At 46.8% G+C, this 14,908-nt stretch overlaps 1 protein-coding gene across 1 annotated transcript in view; it reads right to left on the bottom strand.

Moving 5' to 3' along the window:
* Nucleotides 1–4,583, bottom strand: part of DGCR6L (DiGeorge syndrome critical region gene 6 like) — a 39,030-nt gene extending 34,447 nt beyond the window's left edge. The window contains exon 1 of the mRNA XM_067015050.1: nucleotides 4,351–4,583. The gene's annotated coding sequence lies outside the window, so the exon portion shown is untranslated. The remainder of the gene's footprint in view (nucleotides 1–4,350) is intronic.
* Between the last annotated feature and the right edge of the window lie 10,325 nt (nucleotides 4,584–14,908).

The raw sequence follows: 14,908 nt of genomic DNA, 5'->3' as shown, positions 1-14,908 counted from the left end.
GGGTGGAACATCCCGACAGGACATGGGGCCGACCTCGGGGAGGATGTAGGAGTGAAGCATTTGGGATCGTCTGGAGGGAGCCCTCACCTGTCTGCACAGGTGGATTGAGGACACCCACCAAGGGTGGGCAGGCGGGGGAGCCCAGGGAGGGTCCTGGGTCAGCACTGAGGCTGGATGAGGGGTGTGGAGCTGGGGGTGATGGCGCTGGGGAGAAGGGGCTGATCGCCGGACAGTGAGGAGATGGACCATCCGAGACAGGGGTAAGCTGAAGACTGTGCCCCATGGGAGGACGGAGACCAGCAGGCGGCGCTGCAGGCGCGGGGATCAGGGCTGCCCCTGCTGTTTGGTGCCTGAGACCCACACCGCTGGAAACCACCCAGTGTCCAGCCAGACCCCAGCCGGGAAGAGAAGGGAAGCCCCGTCTACACTGCGGAAAACACCGGTGCGGGACGTTCGCCCTCCTCTTCACCTGGCGGGGAAACAAGCAAATTGAATTGGAGAGTGATGGGGCTAAGGTGGGAAATGTGGGTGCTGGGAGCCTGGAGAGGAAGGGTTCCTGAGGGGGTGAGACCACAGGGAGGAGAGGGACAGGGGATGGGCAGAGGGGCGGCGCGGGGCACGTCCATCCTCCCTCAGGCCGGTCCCCCCCACCCTGGAGCCTGGGTCTATAAACACAGGGGGCCCTGGAAGGAGGTTTTCTGTCTGGCTGGTTCACCGAGGCTGGATGTTTGTGGGGACATGGGCCAGTCTGGCGGTCCCGGTGAAGACATCGTTCTCTCTGGGGGAATGAGGTAGACACTCAGTCCCCAGTCTGTGGATGCTCTAGTCCTCTGGGTGTCATGTCTTCTCTTGGGAGTCACTGGGGCTTTAACCTCACTCCATGGGGTATGGAAGGGGAAGGATGGATTCGTCCTGGCCTAGCTGTGCCTGGGCTCTTGGGGAGGATCTCTCTGGCCCACAAATTCACAGGCTCAGTCACCCCTGCTCGACAACCCCCTCCAGGAACTCAGCACGAGGACCTGCCCTGTGAAACAGGGTGCCTGGGTCGGGGGGTTGGTGGGTCACTTCTCAGATGGCCACACTCAGGTCTTGGGGTGGGGGTGGGGTGGCCACTGTGTGTGGTTCCTTTCTGGGGCCTGAGATGACCCAGGGGTGGCAGGGTTGAGATGAGGTCACTGACCTGGGGGGAAGGTCACTGTGACAGGGACGTGTGGGATGGGGGTCCTGGGCCCTGGGTCCCCCCCCCGAGGAGAAGTGGGGGTCATGCCCAGAGGGGAGGCGGCCAGTGACGGTCCTGGGTGTCAACAGGCACAGCACCCCCCCAACAGTCCGGGTGTGGGTTTCTTGTGGGCCCGTCACAGAACACCAGATGGGGGGCGGGGGTTGGAACAGGGGACGCTTACTCTCAGGCCTGGAGCCCGAGATCACGGCTGGGGGCCAGCTCCTCTTGCGGGTTCTGGGGTCACTTGGTCCCAGGCCACTCCCAGCCCCACCTCTGTCTCTGCCATCACATTTCTTTCTCTCCTATGTGTCTGTGTCCAAATTCCCCCAAGAGGACCCCCACCCCTGAGGTCAGAGACCTCATTTCAACCTGGGCAGCTCTGCGGTGGCCCATCTGCACACAAAGTCCCATTCTGAGGTCCCAGGGAGTCCATCGTCCTGGGGCCTCTTGAGGTGACCAATCCTGGTGGTCGACACAGCTTGTGGGGGCATGTTGGAGCCTCATGGAGGAAGTGGTGTCCTGACTCAGGGAGGATGGATGGACAGGCAGAGGTGAGAGGGAAGCTGACGGGGCCGTCACCCCTGCCTTCTGGGGGGTGAGGAGTCTCTAGAGGGCCGGGCAGGAGGTGGAGGCCAGGACACAGAGGTCAGAGGTGGGCGGCCTGGTCTACGATGTGCGGGATCACATAACGGCCACCATAACCCAGCCCCAGCCCTAATGCTAACCCTCCAAACCACCAAAACCAAGCCAAATCTAACCAAGTCACACAAATACATCATAAAAAAGAAAACTACACCAGTATACCTTATAAATATGAATGCAAGAATCCTCCACAAAATTAGAGCAACATGAAACCAACGGAACATTAAATGGATGATGCCATAGCAAGTATCTCTACACCAGAAATGTCAGGTTGTTCAACATATTAAAACTAAGCAGGGACTTCCCTGGTGGTGCAGTGGTTAAGAATCCGCCTGTGAATGCAGGGGACAAGGGTTCAATCCCTGGTCCCGGAAGATCCCACATGCCGCAGAGCAACTAAGCCCATTCGCCACAACTACTGAGCCCGTGTGCCACAACTACTGAAGCTGTGCACCAAAACGAAGAGTAACCCCCTCTCACCACAACTGGAGAAAGCCCATGAGCAGCAACAAAGACCAACGCAGCCAAAACTAAATAAAATTTTTAAAAAACACAAAACTACACAATGTACTGAACAACTGTAAAGGTGTGAAGTAAAAACACATGATCATATCAATTATTGCAGAAGAAGTTATAATCAAAATCCAGTGCTATTTCATGACACAAACACTCAAGAAAGTAGGAATAAAAGGAAATTTGTTCAATATGAAAAAGAGTAGTACACAAAGCCACAGCAAACATCATGCTCAATGCTAAAAACTAAAAGATTTACTCCTGAAATCAAGAACAAGCCCAGTAAGCTGGCTTTCACCACTGTTAATAATGTACTGGAAGTTCTACCCAGAGTTTTGAGGAAAGAAAGAAAAGGCATCCATGTGTGAATGGAAAAATTAAAACTGTCTATTCATAGAACACAGATCACACCATCTTATATATAAAATTTCCTATAACAACAAAAAATTATTTGACTAGTCAATAATTCAGCGAAGTTATAGGAAAAAAATGTCAATTCACAAAAATCATATCTTATACGTATACACTAGCAATAAATAATCTGAAAAGAACTTATGAAAACAATTCCATTTAAAATAATGTCAACATTAATATTTAGGAATATATTTAATCAACATACATGACTTGCTTTTATGTATCTAAAGTTGTCTGTATGTTTGAAATTACTGGAAAGTAAATTACTTTTCAAAACACCATGTCAGGGCTTCCCTGGTGGCGCAGTGGTTGAGAATCCGCCTGCCGATGCAGGGAACACGGGTTCGTGACCCGGTCCGGGAAGATCCCACATGCCACGGAGCGGCTGGGCCCGTGAGCCATGGCCGCTGAGCCTGCGCGTCCGGAGCCTGTGCTCCGCAACGGGAGAGGCCACAACAGTGAGGCCCGCATACCACAAAAAAAAAAAAAACAAAAAAAAAACACCATGTCAAAACCATGCCAGAAAAGCAGAGAAAACATCACACTTCCATAATAGAGGCCAATCCTTACCCAGATCCAGGTCACCCAAAGTCCACATTTAATTTAGAAACTATATTAGGACTTCCCAATATAAAGGACTTCCCTTTCTTCCCTGTTGTGGATGACCTGGATGTGGTAGAAACAGTGGGATTTTGGAATTCCAATTTTCCACATCATTCCACCAAAAAACTATTAGAAACAATAAATGTAAAGATGCAAAATCAACACACAAAAATCAACTGCATTTCTAAACACTAATAATGAACCATCAGAAAGAGAGAAAAAAAACCCTATTTACAATTGCATCAGAAAGAACAAAATACCAAGGAATAAATTTAACCAAGGATGTGAAAGACCTGCACACTGAAAACTTTAAGACATTGATGAAGAAATTGAAGAAGACACAAATTAATGGAAAGATACCCCGTGGTCATGGAATGCAAGAATTACTGTTGTTAAAATGCGCATTCTACCCAAAACAATGTACACAGTGAATGCAAGCCCTCCTGAAATTCCAATGGTATTTTCCACAGAAATAGAGCAAATCCTCCTAATATTTGTGTGGAACCACAAAGGACCCCGAATAGCCAAAGCGACCCTGAGAAAGGAGAACAGGCTGGAGGCATCTCCCGCCTTAACTTCACAGTCTATTGAGAAGCTATAGTCACCAAAACAGTGCAGAATTGGCACAAAAACAGGCACAGGGACTAGAGGAACAGGACAGAAAGCCCAGAATTAAACTCACACGGGTGGGGTCCGTTAATTTATGACAAAGGGCCAAGGACACACCAAGGGGATGGACAGCCCCCACAATAAACAGTGCTGGGAAAACTGGACACCCCATAACTCATACCGGCTACACTGCACACCAAACCGGCTACACCGCACACTGCATACCGGCTACACTGCACACCAGCCTTCCACATCAAGCCCCTCTGGGTCTTCTGGAAACAGATCCCCCCACCCCCAGCAGTCAGTCACCCTCAGGAAGCTTCTCCTCACTTCTCAATTTTCCTCACCTTTTCCTCCCAGCGTCGTCTGGGTCGTCAGGAAACCCAGCTCCCGTCAGCGTGGACGCAGCCCCACTTTGTCCTGAAGCCGAAACCCCAGCAAGTCCTAAGGAGACTGAGTTCTTGTCAGCAGAGAAGCTGACCCCGTCGCCCCAGCCAGAGCCCCCATAGTGTCTGCGGAGGCACAACTCTCAGCTGCGCTCAGAGCTGAGCCGGCAGAGAACGCGCATGCGCTCTGGGTCAGAGAGGCGCGCTCAGCGCCACCATGTGGTCAGTGCGGGAAGTGCAGGCCGTGCCTCCCTCCCAGGTCACTGGAGACAGCACCCCCTGCTGGCAGAACTGCTGAATCCATTACATTGTGGAAATTCAAACTGAAATGGAGACAATATCCCATAACTTTTCTAAAAATAGTTAAAGAACAATGAATTGGAAACCATATGGAATGAAATAAATGCAGACGCAAACTTTACAACTTACACCAAATTCACTCAAAATTATTCATGGACAAATTTTAAATGCAAAACTATTCAAAATTATAGAAGAAAACATAAAAGAAAATTGACATGAGCTTGGGTTTGATCATATAGTTCACGAGCTTTGCGGTTTTAACACACAACACAAACAAGTGACCCAGAAAGAAAAAAAAGGGATTCTGTGGACTTTATAAACTTAAAGATTTCTACTGGGTGAAAAACCCCATTCAGAAAATTAAAAGAGGGACTTCCCTGGTGGCGCAGTGGCTAAGAATCCACCTGCCAATGCAGGGGACACAGGTTGGAGCCCTGGTGGGAGAAGATCCCACATGCTGTGGAGGAACTAAGGCTTTGCACAACAACTACTGAGCCTACACTCTAGAGCCCATGATCCGCAACAAGAGAAGCCACTGCAATGTGCAGCAACAAAGACCCAACACAGCCAAAAATAAATAAATAAAATAAATAAATTTATATTAAAAAAACCCCATAGCTCAAATTACCAGTGTCAGGAATGTAGAAGGTCATCACTACACTCCTCTCAGACATTAAAAGGATTATAAAGGAATATATACTTATAAATTGAAAAACTTACATGATGTGGACCAATTCTTTGAAAGATATAAATAAAAACTCAAAGGAAAATACATAAACTGAATAGTCCTATATCTATTAAAGAATTTAAATTCACAGTTGAGAACCTACAAACAACAACAAAAATGCCATCTGTGAATTCTGCCAAGCATTTAAAATAAAAATAGAATTAATTCTACAAATCTTTTCCAGAACATAAAAGAGGAAGAAACACTTCCTATCTCATTTTACGATACCAGCATGACTTTAACACCAAAACCAGAGAGCAATATTATTTTTTTTAAAAATCAATATCCCTCATAAACACAGACACAAAAATCCTCAACAAAGTATTAGCAAATTGAATTCAACAATGTATATAGGGCTTCCCTGGTGGCGCAGTGGTTGAGAGTCCGCCTGCCGATGCAGGGGACGCGGGTTCGTGCCCCGGTCCGGGAAGATCCCACATGCCGCGGAGCGGCTGGGCCCGTGAGCCATGGCCGCTGAGCCTGCGCGTCCGGAGCCTGTGCTCCACAACTGGAGAGGCCACAGCCACAGCAGTGAGAGGCCCGCGTAAGCAAACAAAAAAAAAAAAAAAAAAAAACAATGTATATAAAGGATAACACATCATGACCAACTCAGGTTTATCCCAGGAAGGCAAGGCTGCATCAACATTTGAAAATCAATCAATGCAATTCACCATATTAATAGACTGAAAAAGAAAAACCATATGATCATCTCAACTGACACAAAAAAACATGTGACAAAATTTAACATCCATTCCTGGGCAAACTAGGAATAAAAGGGATGGTATCACAGGAAAGGAAAATAAACAAGAAAAAGAAAAACAAACCCAAAACATGGCACCTGCCAGCTCCCATTCCTGGACAGAATTCCACCAGGCCTCTGCCCCTCAGACCAACGCTTTTAACTAGGGAATGAGTCTCCTTCACACCCAAGTCTGGGCACTGTTCAAAGGGCTGCCTCTGTGCTGGGCCCTGGGGCGCAGGAGTCTGAACGAGGGCCTGTAAGAACCGTTCCTCAGCTGGCTGGGCCCCAACGGTCTTCAGAACTAGATGCTGGGGGCTCTTCTCTCAGGAGCTGGTCTTAATAGTTGGGCTGCCGATGTGGGGTAGAACCCTCAGCTCCCCAGGGAGAGACTCCGGGTTTTGAGTTCCCTCCCGGTTGTGGGTCCCTGGGCCACAGGTGGGGTTAATGGGAAGATCGTGTCTCTGCCTTTCCTACCCCCTTCAGTGTGCCTTTCCTCTCATTTGCCCGATGGGAAAGGGTTGATCTGCCAGTTTTTAGGTTTTTTTCAGAAGAAACTTTTCCATGTACAGCTGTAGAGTCAGCGTGTCTGCAGGAGGAGGTGGGTTTAGGATTTTCTACACTGGAACCTTGAACCACATCCTAGATAACTCATGTTTCTTATCATTTTTGAGCCACAGACAGATCCCCAGATAATCTGATGAAAGCTCTGGGCCCTCTCACAGGAAAATACATACACACACATATGTAGGGTAGTTCACAAACAATCTCTGGAGGTTATGAAACCGTTGAAGGCCTTCCAGGGCCTTCCAGGAACCACAGGGACCAGCATGAAGCTCCATCCCAGGGACTCGGCGCTGCATTCCCCCCATGCCTTTTCACAGAACTACAACGCTCTAGGGCCTCCTTTCCACCCTTTAAAGCCCATGTCTCTTCCCACCTTCCCTAAACCTTCTAACAACCCCACCCTGAGCTGATCTGCCCCTCCGCAGAATCTTCATCTGCACAAGCCATGCGGTTCTAGGATTATCATAGACCCCCTGCTTTTCTTGTCCAGGACTTAATGTTGTCTCCAGAGGATAAACTTTGCACACACTAGGTTCTTAGTTTTGTAATCTCTCAGTATTGTTTGGTTTAAACCCCCAGGTATACCTCACAGAGGCTAGTTTTTGAATATCCCTTAACTGGCATTTCTCATGCACTGTAGAACATGGTCTTGAGCTTTGATTACTCTGGGAAAATGTTACTGGGGTTCGGCACAAAAATAGCCTTTGGGAGGAAGGTTAAAACAACTGGGTAGGGAATCACATCTCCTTTAACATATCAGAAGTAAACATTGCCTTTAACCAAAACACAGACTATTTTTTCTTGTATTTTTCCCTTCTTCACACTGATATACAAACTGAGGCACACAGATATTTGCTCCTAGTCCCATAACATATCTCTGAAGCCCAAACTGGATTGAAAGTGGACAGCAGTGGCCCTTTCAGTTTCTAAAATGCTAAGTAAAAACAATACAAAATGTCAAACACCAAGAAGCACATCGCAGCGTCTAGGTAATACCTTCCTCGATGTGTAAACGGAATTAAAGCCGAGGGGTCGTATCTGACCAAAGAGAAAGTACTCACCTAGGGCACATGGAGCCTGCAGGAGGGAAGGTTTACTAGCTCCGGGATGCAAAGCAGGAAGGAGGCAGGAGCGTTCCCCTGACAACAAAGAAAGAACTTTGGAGAAGCGTGCGATCACCCTGCTTCTCTCGGTTTGGGGACAAGAGCCCCAATCTCCTAAGTGCCTGAGGCTAGGGTAAACTCAAGGTGAAAATAAGAGCTGCCGCCCCCCACCCCCACCCCGCGGGAAGCTGACCGAGCTTTAGCATGAGGCTGAGCTATCTGCCAGGGTCCCATGAAGGCACAGACTGAGATTAGGGCTTCTAGGATGAGGCAGGTCTGGATTTGAGTCTCATTTCTACAACTTCTAACTTCTGACCCTAACCCTAACCACCCTGAATCCTCGTGCTTGCGATTCCGGAGTCGACGGGTTCTGTGACTGTGGGAAGAGGGCCGCTGGGAGGGGCCATGATGGAGGAGGCACTGAGGATGCTCCCAGCCGTGAACGGAGAAGACCCCCTCCTGCCACATTTGCCTCCAAGACAACCAGCTCTGTCACCGTGTTCCTTCCTCTCCTCATTGCTAACCTGCCAGCCACAGCCTGTCCTTCCTGCCTTCTGAGGTCTGAAACATACCCTCCCGAGGCCTGGAGCTGTGACGCCTGCAGGCCCCGGAGTGAGGGACAGGGACGGGGCAGGAGGGGTGGGAAGACGGTACCGATGCCCATGACCAGGGTACTCGGCTTCCACCATCCTGCAGGGAAGGCCAACCAGAGCTGTCCCCATGGGAGGACCAGCCTGACGTGGAGAAGACGGCCTGGTGTGTGAGCTGCCAAAACGTCCCTGGATGCCTGGCCCCGTGAGGCCAAGAAGGACTGACTCGCACAGATTTGCCCCCCAGGAAGGCGTTCAGATGCAGCGAATTATACACCCTGTTGGTTGCGAGATTCTATGGAGCATCGAGGCACATTGCAAGCTGGTCTCAGACCCCGCTTTGCCCTTTCCAGACCCTGACTTCTGTTCATCAACCCAAGATGGAACCCAGACTCAGTGCAACTTGTCTGCAGCCCTGCAGGTGGCTATGGCAACCAGTCCTACTCCACCAGCTGCCTGGCAACCAGCCCAAGCTCGCCCTTATCAGCAACCCCCTTCCTTCCGATCAGGACTCATGTGAGCCCTACTGAAGTTGGGAGAGCCCTCCCCGCCCCCAGCTCGGCGTGGTAAGACATGTCTTACGCCCCAGTTGACACTGGCTCACCTGCATTGCCTCCAAGGCTCAGGCACAACACGCTGAAACCCTGAAGCACTTACATTTCCAGGTAAGAGAGAAGCATGCCGCCACATGCTGTGGTTGGTTTTAAAGGCCATTGCTGCCAATAGAGCTTGTCAGAGGAGGCCCTGAACCCTGGGACCCGGTCCTGAAGAAGACCAGTGAGGCTGTAGCTGTCCTGCTGTCTGGTCACTCGCCAAGAGAGCCACCCCATCCTGCTCAGACCGAGAGCAGCTACAAGTTCAAGTCCCAATTTTCACCACGTGGTTCTTCCAGAGGAAGACACAAGGAAGAAGTAGAAAATTAGGTCAGGCTGGGAGACAGCAAGACATTCCAGCTAAGCACATCCAAGGTGCCACAAAGAGAACACAGGAAATAGCACAGAGGGAGAAACCTGTGAAAACCGAAAGAGCAGACCTGGAAGGAAGCCTGTTAGATGCTGGACAGAGACCTCAGCACCTACCCCTCTGGGAGGGACAAACTTGACAGCCCTTGGAACAGGAAAACTGCCTTCCATTCCATCTCACTATACAAGATTTACTCATTTTTCATTCAACAAATGTTTTGAGTAGGTACTATGTGTAGTACATTGAGTTTAGGCACTGTTATTAAATATATGTGTGTTACATGTAAGAGTAAATATATATATATGTGTACCGTTAAATATGTACATTGGTCATTTGTCATTATCAAACACATTTACACATTTTTGTGAGTTATTCTGTGAAATAAAATTCTTCACTAACTAACCCAAGTGCTTACAACACAGGAAAAACAATGCTCATAACAATGATATTAAGGCACAATAAGATGTAAATATTAATGGTACCTTAAGACTATCAAAGGAAGATATAACACCTTATATTTTAATGCATTATATGCATTACATATTAGTGTGCTCAGGCCACTATAACAAAATATCACAGACTGGCTCAAACAACAAATTTACTTTCTCTCAGTTCCGGAGGCTGGAAGTTCAAGATCACGGTGCCATCAGTGCTGGTTTCTGGTGAGACCTCCTTTCCTGGCTTGTAGATGGCTTCCTTCTTGCTGTGTCCTCACCTGGCCTGTCCTCTGTGTGGATGGGGAGAAAGACCTTTGGTGTCTCTTCCTCTTCTTATAAGAACACGAGTCCTATTGGAGTAGGGTCCTGCTCTTATGACCTTATTAACCTTAATTATCTCCCTAAAGACCCTATCTCCAAATACAGTGACATTGGGGATTAGCACTTCAACATATGAATTTGGGGGGACATGATTCAGTCCATAACACATAATACAAGGAAAGTCATAATCTATTCTATACAAAGCATACATGGGAAGGAAATTCATATCTATGATGTGCCATTTATAAGACAGGTTTAATTATGGCCAACTTATCCAAGGTGATAAAATTAGTAAAGCAGAGAATTAGTGATCAAATATTCATCTGATTCCAAAATCTTTGTTGTCTTCATTATACAAACTAGGATAGATTTATTGTAAAAACGGTGGCAATTCTTCTACGCCCTTTGCAACGTGACTTTGAAGCTCTTCTTTTCAGGAGGTAAAGACTATTCCCCCATCCCTTGAATCTGAGTCATTAAGACTTACTGTGGTCAATAGAATGTGGGAGAAGTGGTGATGTGCCAGTTTCCAACTTAGGGCCAAAAAACCTTGTGTACTTTTGCTCCATCTCAGAACAGTGTCATTGCCTTGTGAACAAGCCCAAGTAGCCTCTGGAGAATGGGAGACAGTGTGGAGGAGGGCTATGCTGAGGCCAGCTGAAGCCACCCTAGACCACCCTACAGCCAGCCAACCACAACATCCGAGAGCCAAGCCAAGACCTGAGGTCCATCTCTGACCCATAACTGACTGAAAACTCATGGTGGAGCAGGAGGACTCCTCTACAACACATACTTATTGTTTTAAAACACTGAGTTTGGGTGTGTGGGGGGGTTGTTATGCATCAGTAGCTAACTGATACACAGTCTATCTTTTGTTGAATTCTAATTCCCTAATATTGCTGCAGGGTTATAATATATGGTGCCTTTCCGTTAGCCAGTGTATATACATAATTATAGTTATAATGTATTGCATTCCCCAGCCTCTAAGCCTGTGAGACATGATTGTTAGGGCTGCTCACATAAGCACAGTATTTACCTATTGCCAGGATGGAGGGTCTCTAGAAAACAGAATCATCGATGGATACAACTTACTCTGACAATGCTTCCTGAAAGTCAGTGAAAATTTTAGTTGCCTTCTAAGTAACATGTTACAGTCCTAGAGCTCACATTCCAGGGCTTTCTCCTCCTCCAGGTCCACCATCAGAAAGTAGCCACAGTAAAGCAGAGACTAACATGACACAGCACTCAGCCCCAGAAAATGGAGGCCCATATACAGCAGTGGAACATCTGATATCATGGTCCTTTGTTGCATCCCTTTAGAAGTGGACAGTACAGACTTGGTGGGAGATAAGGACAATCATCCAGAATCTGAGCTGAGCTGTAGTTCTAGCTCTGCCCCCAGCAGCTCTGTGACCAAGGGCACCTCACTCTAACTTCTTTGAAGCTTAAAAATGAAATGGTTGAACTTTTCTAGGGACTTTTTCTATTTTAATGTGCTATAGTTTCTAAATTATTATTCTTTATTCTAAATTGTCTTTTAAAAATATTTAAAATTTCCACCAAACTTCCCTATTTCAAAAAGTTCTCTTTGTTGCCTCCTGTATTTTTCTCCTACAAATAAAAGGGTGAACATCTATGGGTTGCTTACAACAGACACCATTGCAAACTCTCCACAAGACCTATTTTCTTCAGTCCTCACAACAACCCCAGGAGATCAATACTATCATTATTGTTTCCATGTTATAGGTGAGGAAACTGAGGCTTAGAGAACAAAGTAATTTGTCCAAGTTCTCAAGACCACTAAGTTGCACAAATTTATTTTTAAACCAATTAGCATGACTCTAGACCCCAAAATTCACCACTGTGTTGTGCCACCCCCCCTCTCCATACTGCCCTCATTCAAGCCACCCCATCAACATGCAGGCTGTACCTTGGGCAATTATTTGTCTATTATTTTATAACGTAAGTAGAGGAAACAAGGAAAATGGAAAATTTCAGTAGAAAAGTCTCTTTCTTATATGGCTGGAAGAAGATATAGTAAGAAAAGATGATTAATGAGCAATGGGATAGCCAGTCCTCAAGCTCTAAAAACAATACCCAGGTAAAGATCCATATTTTTTGTTCATGACCTTTGCTTTATCAAATACTTATATACATTTAAACATCATTCTTAAGCACATTAGAAAAAATGATCTACTTATAACTCATCTGACAATGAATGCTTGGGGACAGAGAAAAATTGCACCCTGGCACCAGGCACAGTATCTGGTACATAGATCTCAGTGAGTGCTGGTTTGATGAATGATTCTTTAACAATGTTCTTCACCTGACAATAGGGAGACTGTGCATAACTACAGCTTCTGCAGCACTCTTGTTATTCCCAATCTTCAGGGCCTCTAGACCCGCAGCTAGCCTGGGAACTTTTCCACTTACGAAAAGAATTTACCAAACGTTGACCATTGTCACTGCCACCAGCCTGCTGCCAAGGCCAGAGTTCCCCCACACTTCTGTAGTTTCTTTTTTTTTTTAAATGGATTTTATTTATTTATTTATTTATTTATTTATTTATTTATTTATTTATTTATTGGCTGCGTTGGGTCTTTCGTTGCTGCGTGCCGGCTTTCTCTAGTTGCCGTGAGCCGGGGCTACTCTTTATTGCGGTGCGAGGGCTTCTCATTGCGGTGGCTTCTCTTGTTGCGGAGCTCGGGCTCTAGGCGCACGGGCTTCAGTAGTTGTGGTGAACGGGCTTAGTTGCTCTGCGGCATGTAGGATCTTCCTGGATCAGGGCTTGAACCCGTGTCCCCTGTATTGGCAGGCAGATTCTTAACCACTGCGCCACCAGGGAAGCCATCCCCCACACTTTTGGTTGATTGTCCCTGCATTTGGTTGCCATTGATAATTAAGATTTATGGAATTCCCATATTCACTCCTCATTCCTTCTTTTACTATTAAAAAAATCATTGGAAATTTTATAACTATAAGCCTTTGGGGTACACAATATATAAATAGGTATAGTTCCTGCCAAAGTGAATATTCTAAATCCTCAGTACAGAGTCCAGGACGGAAGCCAAGTTTTAGTCAGAACACTCAAGGCAGGTGTCCCATGTGAGTGAGGGTGGACAGTTTGCTACTGTATGAAAGTGCATGTCCTCCCACACAGTGGCTGCGGCGCAGCCCCAGACACTCCCCTCTCAAACTTGGCAGGACATCTGTTTGTGAAATCAAGGACAAAGATCAGGTCCACACAAGACGATGGTTCTCAGTGATTCTAAATTACACCAAATCGGGGTAATTATGAAGCCAAATTATTTTCCATTGTCTGAAGGGAGTTAGAGGGTTTGGAGAGAATAAGACAAGAAGGAAATTGGTTATTCCAAATGTTATTTTGCCGTTATTCCAAGAGTTTCATCTGGAGAACTTCACTCGTACAAAGCAAGAATAAGTGTTTCTCAATGAAGTTGTGAAGGCACTTGGAGAGGCGGGCGGCACCAGGTGCTGAGTTAAAACACCCTCATCCCCAATTATATGAATATGTTAGTTTTCTGCCAAATATTCATCTTCTTTTGGCCCTGGCCTGGGTGTAGAAGTGCTGAAATGCATCCCCATAAACCTTAGTTTCTATGCAGTGGGGATGTTGATCGTTCACTTTCCGCTTTATCCAAATGTATAAAATGAAAAGAGATGCCTGTCTTTCCCGTAACTCAACACTTGGTTGATTCAGCCTAGTTTCAGAATCAACTATGAACGTAACCAAAATGAAGAGATTTTGCTTTGCTAAGATTACAGTTTGAACTAATACAGAACCATATGCATTGAAATAAGAAAAGTACTCTCAGTTCTGGATCCAACGCTATCAGTCTCTTCCATTCTCTGGGTTTGTGATTTATACTCAGTAAAGACCTTATTATTTTTTGTGTGTGTGGTACGCGGGCCTCTCACTGTTGTGGCCCCTCCCGTTGCGGAGCACAGGCTCCAGACACGCAGGCTCAGCGGCCATGGCTCACGGGCCCAGCCGCTCTGCGGCATGTGGGATCTTCCCGGACCGGGGCATGAACCCGTGTCCCCTGCATCGGCAGGCGGACTCTCAACCACTGCGCCACCAGGGAAGCCCCAAGACCTTATATTTTGCATGTGTTTTCTTTCAAATGATAATATTACCCATACTTTTCAAAGATTTTTCCTTTAAAATGAATCACAAGTCTCAACTTTTCAAATTCAGATTTTACGATTTTATATTCAACATTTAAGAGCTCCAAAACATATTATGCTCTAGAAGCATACTCAGACATGCCTCTACCAGCCTCCATTCCCTAGCTGTTTTTAAATCGTTCTCTTTGCAATCTCCTCTTAGTCATCAGTGCTTTCCATTTTTAAATCATTGTTGAGAATTTCTAGCAATAAGTGAAATTCTCAGAGAAAAATTTACTTCTAGTGTAGGTTATCTATTGCTGTGTAACAAACCATCCCCCAATTTAGGGGTTTAAAACAAAAGGAGTCCTTTATTTGCTCATAGCCTTGCAACATGAGCAGGCATAGTGGGGACTCACCTTTGCTCTTCTGGCGTCAGAGTCCCTTGACTGGGCCTGTAGTGGCCGCTCCAGAAACAGCTCACTCCCGTGGCTGGCGGGTCAGCGCTGGCTGTTGGGGAGTCAGCGGGGCCATGGCAAGGGGCCTCACTTTTCCTTCACGTTGGCCTCTTCACGTAACCTCCAGAGCCTCCCTCCTCCCAGCATAACGACTTTCTCAAAAGGCAAGAAGCTGAAGCTGCAGGT

This window comes from Kogia breviceps, chromosome 15 (assembly GCF_026419965.1).
Source record: "Kogia breviceps isolate mKogBre1 chromosome 15, mKogBre1 haplotype 1, whole genome shotgun sequence".
Lineage (NCBI taxonomy): Eukaryota > Metazoa > Chordata > Mammalia > Artiodactyla > Physeteridae > Kogia > Kogia breviceps.
This window is presented reverse-complemented; position numbering and strand designations above follow the sequence as displayed.